Here is a 14,263-nt window from a genome sequence, read left to right on the forward strand (position 1 = left end):
TATGGTAGAGTCTGTGGTATTGTAAATGGTGCAAGAAAAGGAACTAGGAGTGATGCTTAGCTGGAAGTTAAGGCCAGCATGTGACCACTTGTGAAGTTCCCTTTTTGTAGTTCTGCACATGATTGATTAGGACAGATAAAGATCTGGGAGAACAGTGCGAGACACATCTACAGTGAGCAAACAGTACATGCCATGCCTTCAAGTCGAGTCGAGATGCAGATCTCACAATCATTCCAAAGTTATAGGTAGAGAAAGACATCTCTAAAGTCATATTATAAATAATATTATAGCATATATCCAGGGCCGGCCCTAAACAATTTGGCGCCCTAGGCCGGATTTTTCGCGCTGTTCGTAGATGTGTCTCGCACTGTTCTCACTGTTCTCCGTGAACTGTGGCGGGGGGAAGGGGCCCTAACAGCCGCCTTGGGCAATCTGCCGCCCTAGGCCATGGCCTACTGTATGTGGCCTATATATACGAGCCAGCCCTGCATATATCTGCTGTCAGGAAGAAACTCCAAAATGTAAATTTTTCAGGAAATGAAACAAGAAAACCTTATACATTGAAAACAAAGCAATACTCCCTCAAAGACAAAGTTGGCACGTTGTGACTATACTGTCAATACTTTCATGAGAGGGGGAGAGGTGGTGGAGTTAGTTGCTTTAGACAGTTTGAGGGTTGAATGGAGTTAAGGGGTTTAATTTGTCTGAAGTGCTTTTTACTACTTTTCATTGGTTCAATATTTTTCAACCAACACACAGACAAAGGGTGTTTAATAGCACTGTTGTGCAAAAACAAATCTAAAACCTCAAAAACGATATATAGCATAGTACATTATATTAAATGGTTACATCTCCGAATTATTTGACAACATGCACTGCATGACTGCAAATAAAAGCAGGCACACTATTTACACTCACTGTTAACACACACTGTTCATACTCAGGCTGATATTTGCCAACATTTCTTTCAGTTTATAGGCTAAAATCTTTAAGAGAAAACAACATTACAGCTGTTTGATAGTGGGTGTCAACAAAACAAAAAAGAACAATTAATTTTCAGGTATAATCATGTAGAAACTAATGTAAGAACTAAAAGAGAACTGAAACTAGAAAAAGTGCCCTTCTGGGCACAGGTCTCCACCAGGAGGATAGGAGTGCGTGTGTGATGTTTGGCAAAATGTTTAGGAGCAATATAAACGTGTGTGTGTGTGTGTGTGTGTGTGTGTGTGTGTGTGTGTGTGTGTGTGTGTGTGTGTGTGTGTGTGTGTGTGTGTGTGTGTGTGTGTGTGTGTGTGTGTGTGTGTGTATGTGTGTGTGTGTGTGTGTGTGTGTGTGTGTGTGTGTGTGTGTGAGAGACCACCAAAAGCCTAGTGGAATGGAATGGAATGGGGGTTTATTGTCATTGTTCAATGAAGTACAACGAAATTATGATGTGCTGAATGAATACACGGGCCGCAGCAACATGGGTCGCGCCGCCACTAGCTTCTCTTTACATCAGAAAAATAAGAAAAGAAGAAAAAAGAAGGATAGGGGGGGGGCAGAGTTGGGGTGGGTGTTTTGACAGAGAGGGAGGGGGGGACGGGTGTAAACATCACATCACATTACATTACAGTTGCATTGTATCGTGTGGGCACAGAATGTTCTTGGGTGGGGGGCAGGGCGGGTTGTAGGTCTGTACACCGATCAAAAAGCACTACTCTCACGCCACTCTTCAAGTTGGAAGGGCTGCGTGCGCGTAGGAAAAAAAAAAAAAAGGGAGCACAGCCGGAACAGCAGCGGGTGGGGCTTGGGCATCATCCAAGGGGGGGGGGGGGGGAGGGCGGCGTGTGGTGAGAATGAGAAGTGGGAATATGCATGCACGGTTTCACCACAATCGGACGCTGCGTTTAGTAGTTGTGTCGATTTGTACAAAGCGGGCTACTCCTGAAAAGTTTAGAAGCCAATCGTAGCCAATGAGGGTGGATTATGATAAATCAAACAAACCCGTCTTGATCACATGACTATGGAGAGCATGTGTACCGATTTGCGTGAAATTTGGATAAAATCTGAAGGAGTAATATTAGAAAATGTGTTTTACATATGTCGGCCTCCTGGTGGCGCTATAAAGAGCAGATGCAATTAAATTGAAGATCCAACATTAATTATTCAACCTGTTGAAGACAGAAGTGTAGGCCCTATACTTACTTTTCTCGGTGTTCTTACTGTTAGCCTCCCAGCACACAGCAGCCAGCACTGAAACACACACACACACACACACACACACACACACACACACACACACACACACACACACACACACACACACACACACACACACACACACACACACACACACACACACACACACACACACACACACACACACACAGCTCGTCAAAACAAAACACATCATACACATCAATTCCGAATATAAAATATGGTCCTTGTTGTTATGTTATTGAAATACAAGCTTGGATACTGACCAATGAGGACACACAGGAGTCGGAGGTTGGCGGCCATGTCGTCGTCAGATGATCAAAGCTGATCGACTCGATGTATACGTCCTGCTTCAAACCATGCTCTTTATATACTGTAGTCATGCTTATTTTAGGAGAAAAACAGCTTACATTCATATTTGCATTAAACCCCAAACTCAATATTTGAGTATGTTGATAAAGCGTAACAACCCTGGCTGCATCCACCCAGCCTGGTGGGCATCCGTGTTCCAATTAGGAGTCTGGTTAATCCTGTCCTGTGCCTGGCCCCTGGCCATAGTGCTAAAAGCAGAATAACCAGTTCCATCTCCTCACTCAAATGGATGTATTTGTAGACACAGGTCTTAACTACCAATCTTGAGAAGGTTTTTCGCGTAACATTTCTTTCTAAAATGGGACATTCATTTAGTATGTATATTTATGTGATTGTGACAGTATTAGACACCTTTTTGGCAGTTTGAAATTGTGACCACTTGCTGAGGACAGATTTGGGTACAGAGCCTGCTTTTAACTAATTATAATAATATATAATGAAATTAATGTCATAAGAATACACAACTGTATTACAGATGTAATGTACATAATGTATCATTTAAAGTTTTCAATCTTTTGAAAACAGCAGATCTACATTTCCACAACTGTATATATATATATATATATATATATATATATATATATATATATATATATATATATGAGATACTACGGTAAATTAAAATTAAAAGGTTGAGTATGGGTATATTGTTTCACTCCTTGACAGCAGCAATGACAATCCCTAAAACTGCAGTGCAAATTACTTAGCTGGAATGTATAGTTGCTGTGGCCTCTGTCCTACTGCCACCTACTGTCCATTTATTATATTACACAGTGGGTGAAAAAAACACACCCCTTATGGCTAAACCCCACCCATCAGAGGTGTGGCTACCAGAGGTACTTTTGGCCTGAACGACATTGATGGGTACCTCTAGGTGTCAGCCCGGACGAGACCAACGGTATGGGACTGTATGCAATAACTGACTGCACTACAGCCAGCGCCGTCTAGTTCAGTGCATCTCAAAGTGGGCTCCGTCCGTGGCAACGAAGGGTGCCGTGGCATCCGAATCGGGTGGCTGTGATGCAAGTCCAAAGAATCAAGGATGGTTTAGATCAGCGGTGCTCACATGTTTTTTTTTAGTTTAGAACTACTTTTAAAATGACCAGCTCAACAAGAGCTACTCAACCAAAAAAATGTATAATCCCATTGCTGAAAATACTTTGAAAATGTACCTGAGGGGGCTTTGGAATATAGCAGCGCTGGCGTTACATATATAGGACAGACACACACTTGGAATGGGAAATAGAGGGGATTTATTTTAATGTAACTTCGTAATGCTACTCACGTTTGCGCCTAACACTCATGAAAACAAAGTATTACATTGTGGGTTTGCCTACTATAGAAGCCGTGAACTGAGTGGACAGGCACAGATGTCAATCACTCAAGGGACCTTAATTCAAATGGCAGATGGCAACAATAGTTTTTTGAGGGGCGCGAGCCCCTCCTATAAACAGCTATAGTGTAGATTCTGTCTGAACACAAACATTAAATGCCATTGACAATGAATGGAGAATTTACGTCATATGTGCCTGAGCAAATCGGCTGTCGGTATGTCTGTCGGTATGTCTGTCGGTATGTCGGTGAAGACCCTTGGCCAATAAGGGACCACTATTATTGGTGACGTAACTACGGTATGTTTCAAGGTCGGTATAAGGTCAATAATGGGTTTAGTAGCTCTCTGTTGTCTGGGTACGACTGCTGCTCCTACAAGCTACTTTTTTGTCCAAAAAGTGCATGATGTATGATGATAAGAGCGCCCCTCACTTCAGACAGGTGTGATTTATTATAATATTTTATTTATTTATTTTTAGGGGGATGTCATGTGGTCTACCATGTGTGATCTGATTCAGATCGCGATCTACCTTCAGGGCACCCTTGGTTTAGAATAGATGCATGGTCCTTTCCTATGGATGTCACAAAACGTCCTCCATCTGAATTCAGATAAGACTGAGATTGTTCTCTTTTGGTCCCCAAAACCTCACAACAACCTTTCAAAAGACGACCTGGGCAGCTTGTACAGTGCTGTAACCAGTGTTGAAACCATGCAGTCGTCAAAAACCTATACTGTACGTATGGACGAACCTTAGAGTATATATTAATAGAGACGGCGGCCAAATGGACATAGTGGTATTGCTGCGCTGGGCCAGCGCTGGTCCGTTGACAATCATTGCGCGCGTTCATGATGACACGTGAGCGCTGTTTCATTCATGAACGCGTGCAATGATAGTCAACGGCCAGCGCGTTCACGATTTGGCCCAATCCATCCCAGAATGCACTCTGTTCATACCCGGAAGGAGGAGTGAAATCGCCTCATGCGCCTTTGGGCAACTTAATGCAAGTGGATGGGAGGAGAAATCCGGTGCCGTCTCTATTAATATATACTCTAAGGGACAAACCCTAAACGACCATTTCCCTCCTCAGCTTCCTCGCGTCCTGCTGGCTGCAACACAACACTGACACATGCAGCCCCATGGGTAGGCCACCCGGCCTGCTGGGGAAGATCTGCCCTTTTCTGGTCAACCTATGCCATTAATGCAGTGGTGTAAATTGTAAAGCAAGGGTTTTTGGCTGGGGACCCCCGGAAATGCTTTGGCCATGTCTCGCGACCCCTGCCCTGCCCCCCTCCGCACCCCCAATATAAATTGACCATTACAATAATCTTAATAATAGCGAAAATACATCATAAATAAATACTGAAACCAGATATAATCATTAAGGAAAGTTTATGCATGAACTATGTGTACTATGTAAACTCTTAATTTCCATTTTCCAGCCATTCAGTTGCAAAACTAAAATAAAAATAAAAAAATATTTTTTTTTCTTTTTGGACCCCCCAAAATAATTTCTCTTATGGGGGTCAAATGGGGATCTGCGGGCAATTATTGTCAATTTGGGGGTCCTTGACATGAAAACGTTTAAGAACCACTGCCTTAATGCACTCTTTCATTCACCGTGTGACCACAATACCTTTAAATAAACAGTCTTATTATCTCTTCACATTAATATGGCTCCGTCGCCTCAGGTGTATGTGGTTATGTCAAGTATGTACAATATACATACAGTACGTCTCTGTATCAATTTGATTATTGACTCTATTCGTGTTCCCTCAGGACGTCATAAACACATCATCCAGTGTTAATTTTGAATTTAGTCTAGACTATAGTCTTTTGACAATTTTACAATTTACAATTTAGGCATTTAGCAGACGCTCTTAATCCAGAGCGATTTACATTAAGCAATAACAAGAGCATGGCATACATCACATATATAAAAAGTAGTTATCATGAATCATGCGTAAACTAAGAACGTAACAGTGGAGTATCTATGTAAACTATACATACTATACTATATAATATATTAAACATGTGTACTATAAAGTGCTATGACTACATAAAGTGCAGTTCTAGAGCTGTCTACGTAACAAGCTATAAGTCTGTTTAAAATACTATCTAAGTCTACATAGTGTGCTATCTAAGGGGATAGGCTAGGGCAAGTGCTACGGGCCATGGTGGAGTCTGAAGAGGTGGGTTTTCAGACTACGGCGGAAGATTGGGAGTGAGTGAATAAAATGTGATTTAGTTTTAGTCTTGCCTTGCATCCGCTATCGGTGTATGAATGAATGAATATATGCATGCACGAATGGTAATCTTTGTCAAGTGCATTGGATATCTATCTATCTATTGGATATCTATCTATCAATAAATAGATTACTACCGGAGAACATACAGAACATGCGCCTGCACGCGCGCGCACGCACACACGCACACGCACACGCGCACGCACACACACACACACACACACACACACACACACACACACACACACACACACACACACACACACACACACACACACACACACACACACACACATCACCTCAGGTGTGTGTTTATGTCAAGGAGCTGCAACTTGTGATGTCAAATATGTACATTCCTCTGTTAGCATCAGTAAGATTATTGACTATATTCATCCTCCCTCAGGAGAGTCAAACTGTATGTACTATACTAGAATTTCGCGGGCCTTCGGCCCGCTCATCCTAACGCGATGCGTCGCAAATGGGAAGAAGGCAATGGCAACCCATGATGTTTTCATTTATGCATTTGCTTGGAAAGCGCAAAGTTGGCAAGCTGGCTGAGTGGCCCTGTTTGGTTTTGTGTATGTGCGTATGAAAGCGAGCATGGCAAGGCGCAGGAACAGTATACTGTACTGTACTGTACTGTACTGTAAGTCTTTGTACTGTACTGTAGGCATGTGTACTGTACTGTACTGTTCTCTGTACTGTTGTATTAGTGTTTTTTTATTATTATTATTATTACATGGATTAATATTCTGATGTACTGTACTGTACTGTTCTCTGTACTGTTGATATTATAGTTAGTAGTGTTGTGTTATTATTTGTTATTATTATTATTATTATTATGACATGGATGAATATTCTGATGTGAGCTTTCTTTCTGTACTGTACTGTACTCATGTGTACTGTAGTGTTCGCTGTATTGTTGATATTATTGTTGTTATTAGTGTAGTGTTGTTATTTATTATTATTATTATGATTGAAAGAGCATGGCAAGGCGCAGGAACAGTATACTGTACTGTACTGTACTCATGTGTACTGTACTGTTCTCTGTACTGTTATTAGTGTTGTGTGCTTATTTATTGTTATTATTATTATTACATGGATTAATATTCTGATGTACTGTACTGTTCTCTGTACTGTTGATATTATAGTTATTAGTGTTGTGTTATTATGTTTTATTATTATTATTATTATTACATGGATTAATATTCTGATGTGAGCTTTCTTGCTGTACTGTACTCATGTGTACTGTACTGTTCTGTGCTGTTGTTATGATTAGTGTAGTGTTCTAATTGTGTGTTATTATTATTATTATTAGCGTTTTGTGGCGTATGTGTGTGTGTGTGTGTGCCATTTCAGCTGCATCGCGAGGCGATCCAACCCCCCCCCCCCCCCCCCCCCCCCCCCCCGCGCACGCACGCACGCACACACCACACACACACACACGTGTCTGCAGTGACACTGCGTTGTACACCGCTGTTCTATTTCATCCTTACTGACTGCCAGAGGCAGTGCTTAACACTGGACGCCAATCATCCAGTGTTAAGCAGTCATCCAGGATTCATAGAACCATAGTTACATACGTGACTTACGTTTTGTGTTGCAGCGCGTTGTTGCAGCGTGTGCGTGTAGTGTTGTTGTTGTTATCCATATATGCGCCTCGGTTCGTCCCGATTGTACCACGCCAGGTGTCGACGCGGTCGTGTTTGCATGATTGTAACTGTGTATGTAATCGCGGCGCTCTCCATCCAAGTTAGAATCAGTGTAGAACCTGTGTTGTTGTTCTTCGTCGTCTTCTACTTTTGGTTTCCGGCAGGCTGTACACTGTGTGTGTGTGTGTGTGTGTGTGTGTGTGTGTGTGTGCGCGCGCGCACGCACGTGTGTGTGTGTGTGTGTGTGTGTGTGTGTGTGTGTGTGTGTGTGCGTGTGTGTGTGTGTGTACCGTGTAACTTCCGGTAGTGTTTCCGGAAGTGTGAAAGGTAACACGAAACACACGTGGGTCACGTGGTGGGGTTTTGAGCCATTGGGAAGGGGTGATGTAGTGTTGCCAGGTCCACGTATTGTAAGCGAGTGGTAGTGTGTGAAAGGATAGGCTGTAGGCTGTAGGAAGTCAGGGTTTGCGGCCTTGTTTACATAGACGTGGCAACAATGTTTGACAATGTTGGCGGCGCAGCCAATGAAAAGAGTGGAATCACGGGATGCAGTGTTGCCAGGTCTGCGAATTGTAAGCGAGTTGTAAGTAGCGTGTTGAATGGCATTTTTTCTGTGCTTGTTTGCATAGACGTGGCAACAAATTAGGCGGGGGTGTCGGTGCTTGTGGCGTGTTTGTGTTTATTATTGATATTGCTGTTGTTTGTGAGTGTGGACGGGAGGCGGCTGTAGTGGCAGTGCAATGACAGTTTTTACGCGGGTGTTGTTGAGCGTGGCCGTGCGGCGCGACATGAGGAGATAGCCGTGGATCGACGCGGAGGGTAAGACTGTGTCGTGTTAGTGTGTTGTTGCAGTGTGTGTTGCAGCGTGTTGCAGCGTGTCAGTGACGTAGTAGCTTGTGCCTTGTGTTCCTGTGCGTGCGCTTGGGCACATGTTTTCAAATGTATAATAGATACTGTAATACAAACTGTATGTTTTTCTCACGGAACTACACAGATCCTGACATTGACATTGAAATTCTTATGACAGTGTCAGGAGACAGGGACATCTACTGTACATATTACACATTTGATGCTAATCACAGTCATACTCGTCCTATAAATTAATTATGCAGGCGCTCATGACGAGTAGACTCGTCTTAAAGAGCCACTTCACCCCTTTTGCAACCAGATCTTATTTTAATGATGTTTGGGAGACAAGAAACACTTTCCTGGTGTTTTTATGTGGGTAATGCGTTTTCATATATTTTAGTATTTCAAAGTGTCCATGGGCTCCATGATGTCCATGTAAAACACCCAGGAAAGTGTTTCTTGTCTCCGAAACATCATTAACATAAGATCTGGTTATTATCATCAATTAGCTCTGCTGACTTTAAATAAAACTAGAAATGCACTCTGTCGAGGTACCAACTTGCACGTGGCACACAAGTAGACCATACATGGTAGGCCACAATTGGCCATACATGGCCTATATGGCCTATAAGTAATAACATATTCTACAGTATGATGAAATCACAACCACAGCCTAGTGGGAATATGCATGCACGGTTTCACCACAATCGGACGCTGCGTTTAGTAGTTGTTTGGCGATTTGTACAAAGCGGGCTACGCTTTGTGCAAAACATGTTTTTGGACAGTACACCTATAGATTTGGTCCAAACATCACGCAAATTGGTACACAGTCTCTCTAGAGCCATTCAACGAAACGGGTCTTTCAGATTTCTCAGACTCCATATTCCCACTAGGCTTTGGAAGAAATGCCACTTGACTTGACAGTTTTCAAATCAGCCTCATGGTGGCCCTACAACAGGCCAAGCCGCGTCACACACACACACACACACACACACACACACACACACACACACACACACACACACACACACACACACACACACACACAGCTCCTAAACATTTTGCCAAACATCACACACACACTCCTATCCTCCTGGTGGAGAGACCTGTGCCCAGAAGGGCACTTTTTCTAGTTATGGTCTATACTCACACCTGTAATTGAGACAATATCAAATATTTGACCTATTGTAAATTGTACAACTTCAGCATTTAGTTGTGTATTTTTTTTTTGTTTAAGATATTTTTTTTGCGGCTTACGCCTTTTATTGGTTTTTTGAAGGGACAGACAGTAGGCTGACAGGAAACGGGAGAGAGATGGGGGAAGACATGCAGTAAAGGCCGTGTCGGGCTCGGGAGTCGAACCCGCGGCACACTGCGACTGGATTACCAGTCGGGTGCCCAGACGGTTACGCCACCGCCTGGGCATATATTTAGTTTTATGCATGTATTTTAACTAAATGTAACCATTGTTATTCTGTGCATGGAACAGTGGATACGTGGATAGCACTGCTGCCTCAAGAGTGTGGAGTTTTCTGAGTATGGTTTACACAGCAGGAGCAGAAGGATGGTCAGCAGAATGTTACACATGGCTGAAAAGCCTGGTTTTAAACGTAAAGTGTGCTATAGACCAAAAGAACAACAGTTAACAGAGCAAAATATACAACAAATTAACACAACAAATCTTTAAAATACAACAAATTCAAAAACACACAGCCGAAAACAGTGAGGTAGGGTCTATGGTCCTGGGGTGCCAGTTTCAGTTGTGCTCAAAGGCCAGAAGTTTAGAAGTGTCTATACTGTCTACAGACTGGGAAGCTCTAAGACACCCCTTGTTTCAAATCTAATTATTTTTGGAAGCACAGGCTATATCCGTATCTCCTGTTTCTGGATCTACTGGATCAGAAAATTGCTGAACTTGTTGATCCCAGTCTATACTCTGGACCAAGGGTGGGCCTTTTGGATCTGGCCCAAGTGCATCTCAGTGGCTGCTATTAACTATCCTAAAATAATATAAAAGCGGTTTCTGACAGCCAGCGAGTGAGCAAACTGGTGTTGAAATTGTGCGAAAAACTCCAGATATGTAGTAGCCTCGTGTAGCAAAACCATTATCACTGTGTGGATATATAGTCTCGTCCCTCTCAGTATTAGATTTCTTTCTGCAATGTTCCGCCCCAAATTTGCATACTGGGCCCTGCCTGGTTCCAAATCTGGTTGGCTCGTCACCACTTCGGCCGTGAAGTCCTCCCACAATTGACTTAATCTGCCTGGGGGAATATGCATTGCAAAGGCAGATGTGAGGATAGATATAGTGCCAACTGTCGTAGAGACTGTGTGTGTGTGTGTGTGTGTGTGTGTGTGTGTGTGTGTGTGTGTGTGTGTGTGTGTGTGTGTGTGTGTGTGTGTGTGTGTGTGTGTGTGTGTGTGTGTGTGTGTGTGTGTGTGTCCTGAGCATGACGTTAAACTTCTCCGTTGTAACTACCACCGTTAATGTAGTGGGTGCAGATTTAAGATGCATTTGCAACCTCTGTGGACTGTGTGCTTCAACACGATCGCAAGCTTGCATACTACAAGGCACTGCTCACCGATGGAGACTCAGGGGCGGCAGGTTCCTATAACTGCAGTGGGTGCCCCCCGGCCCCGCCTCCCTGCCCCCCCCCCCCCCCCCCCCCCCCCCCCGCCACAGCGGGGGGAAAAAAACATTTCTTTGGTACTTTATAATTTACAGTTTGCTAATAAATACAGTGGTGCGCGCTTTCAGTTAATCACAACAATTAACGAAAACATTCAATTGTTTCAGCATCTTGTTTCAACATTTCAGCATGATCAACAGTAAATAATTAAATTGTATTTTGGCTGAGATGGCTCTGTTTGTCAAGTCTCAAGTCATGGCTCTTTACAGACGGGCCGACGGTACACAGACAGCAGCCTCTCCGCTGACTGTGTTAGTGTTGTGTTGCTGCAGGAGACGGAGTGTGAATGAACCGTGCGGTCACTGGAACAAAGCCACAGTATTAGCATTTGAATACCTGTTCTGTGAACACCGTAAAGGTGTGTGCCTACGTGACAAAATGACCAGGGGGAGGGGATCTTCAGCCTTAATCTCAGTGTGTGCTATTTGGTTTATTATTTTTTCAGTGAGTGCCCAAGCCCTCAGGCACTCCCAAAGTTGACGCCGCTGGATGGAGTATACGGACAGCCGGTGCTGCTTGGTGGCCCTTCCCATGAGCAGCCACCGAGAAGAGAGGCATTGGACCTGGCCTTCTAGCGGTGTGTCCGTCCACTGGGAGAACAACAGTGGGTGGATTTTGGGCCCATGGGATCAGGCACGCTACGGAGAACGATATGACACCGGGTGGAAATGCAGGAGTGGACTGGGAAATTGTTTCCTCTGGTGGTCCAGCCTTAGACCTAGAATGCCTGTGATCATTTAATTAACTTACGTACATTTTCATGTATCATAGGCATAGATCCCTTCCACTGTCCCTGGTTGAATTCAATTGTGTGCGGCCTGAATGTGATAAATGCTCCGTTTGTACTCACCCATTAAATAATTCCAAAAACGTGGAGTGAAATATGGTCCTCTAGTTTTATATCCATGTGAAAGTTCTGGCACAAAACGTGTATTTAGTTAATTATCTCCACTTTTTCAAGAGATGCACACGGACGTCTTTCTCTCCGGGCGAGGGGGGACTGGAATGATCGATGAACTGATTTTAGACGTCATCACCAATTGACAAGGGAAACACAAAAGTTTGGGTCACACAATTGGCAGGTGGTGTGATTAATTACCCAGCACCTATCGCAAGGCACCTGCCAATTGTGTGACCCAAACTTTTGTGTTTCCCTTGTCAATTGGTGATGACGTCTAAAATCAGTTCATCGATCATTCCAGTCCCCCCTCGCCCGGAGAGAAAGACGTCCGTGTGCATCTCTTGAAAAAGTGGAGATAATTAACTAAATACACGTTTTGTGCCAGAACTTTCACATGGATATAAAACTAGAGGACCATATTTCACTCCACGTTTTTGGAATTATTTAATGGGTGAGTACAAACGGAGCATTTATCACATTCAGGCCGCCAAGATTACGTCCAACATTAAAGTAACCGCGACCGTTCTATGGCTCTGTATGTGAAATACTATATATACTGTATGTAACAACAGAGCCATTCTAGGGCTAGTCCAGCCTGGGACATACCCGCGGACTGGTTGTTGGAGGGGGTTTCGAACTTAGGATGCCTACACTACTTGTGCCCATGGAATGCTGGGTGACATGACATGCTTGTTGTATCGTCACTGAGGACATATGCCTTGATTTTGTTGATGTAACTTTGCTGCACCTGAACTATTTATGTCCTATGCAATTTGTGTGGACATAAATAAATTGTTAATGTGAGTGTGTGTGTGTGTGTGTGTGTGTGTGTGACTGCTCAGTTCACTGTATTCTTAGATGTTTTCTATGATTATGTACACACACACACACACACACACACACACACACACACACACACACACACACACACACACACACACACACACACACACACATTTTCCAGAACGGCCTGTTATAGCGCCACCATGAGGCAGCTTTTCAAATTTTTTACCTAAAAATGCACAGATCTGAAACGTTGCATGCACACTCCCTAGAGGCCAAGGACAAACCTTTGACCTGCATTTTCTAGCGCCACCAGGAGGCCGACTTTTTTTTTATATTACTCCTCCAGATTCTGTCCAAAAATCTCACAAATCGTTACACATATCTCTATGGTCATGTGCTCAAGTCGGATCTGTCCGATATTTCATATTCCATCCTAATTGGCTACAATTGGCTTTCACAGTTTGCAAGATTGCCCCGTTTTGCACAAAAGCCTCAAATCATGAATGCAGCATGCAATTTACGTGAAATCTTTCACACATTTTCTTACTAGGCTGATGAATATATCCCACCCTTTTCACATTGGCCTGTTATAGCGTCACCAACAGGTTGATTATTGCAAAACACATTTTTGGAACAAAATGCCTCAAGTCATCCAATTACCATCAAAGGCAAACATGTTTATATTACTCCTAAACATTTTGCCAAACATCTCACACAGTCCTATCCTCCTGGTGGAGACTTGTGCCCAGAAGGGCACTTTTTCTAGTTTTGACCTGAGATCAGATTCTAAAAATGTCTTCTACATCCTGACAGTTTTCTGAAAAAGCTATGTTTCTATGTCAGTGGTTCTTCGTTTTTTCAAAAATAGCAGACCTACAAGCTCGTAGCGCGCCACTCGGTGGCGTGCTATGAGCTTGTAGATCTGCTATTTTTCAATAGCTAAAGCATAACATAATGCTAACACCAAAAGGGGTTCCCGCCCAAAATGGGTTAGATCATTGGTCCAGGGGGGAATCCCAGTACTGCTGATGTCTATTCTCTTTGTATCAGGAATTCATTTTAGACTATTATATACAGAAAACCAGTATAGTACAGTAGGTGATCTTAAGACTAAGATTTCACATTTTTTGCTGAATGTTCTCTTTCAGAGTGCAATATTCTTGACCCAGTGAATGTAGCAATTCAAGGCAGCAATTCATCAGTCACTCTACATTGTCCATATGACACAACACCTGGGCAG

At 43.2% G+C, this 14,263-nt stretch overlaps 1 protein-coding gene across 1 annotated transcript in view; it reads left to right on the top strand.

The window, feature by feature from the left end:
- LOC306924515 (uncharacterized protein) overlaps window positions 1-14,263 on the top strand; it is a 143,073-nt gene that overhangs the window by 118,562 nt on the left and 10,248 nt on the right. The window contains exon 2 of the mRNA XM_079503056.1: window positions 12,419-12,688. The gene's annotated coding sequence lies outside the window, so the exon portion shown is untranslated. The remainder of the gene's footprint in view (window positions 1-12,418; window positions 12,689-14,263) is intronic.

Source organism: Electrona antarctica, assembly GCF_951216825.1.
Source record: "Electrona antarctica genome assembly, chromosome: 6".
Taxonomy (NCBI): Eukaryota; Metazoa; Chordata; class Actinopteri; order Myctophiformes; family Myctophidae; genus Electrona; species Electrona antarctica.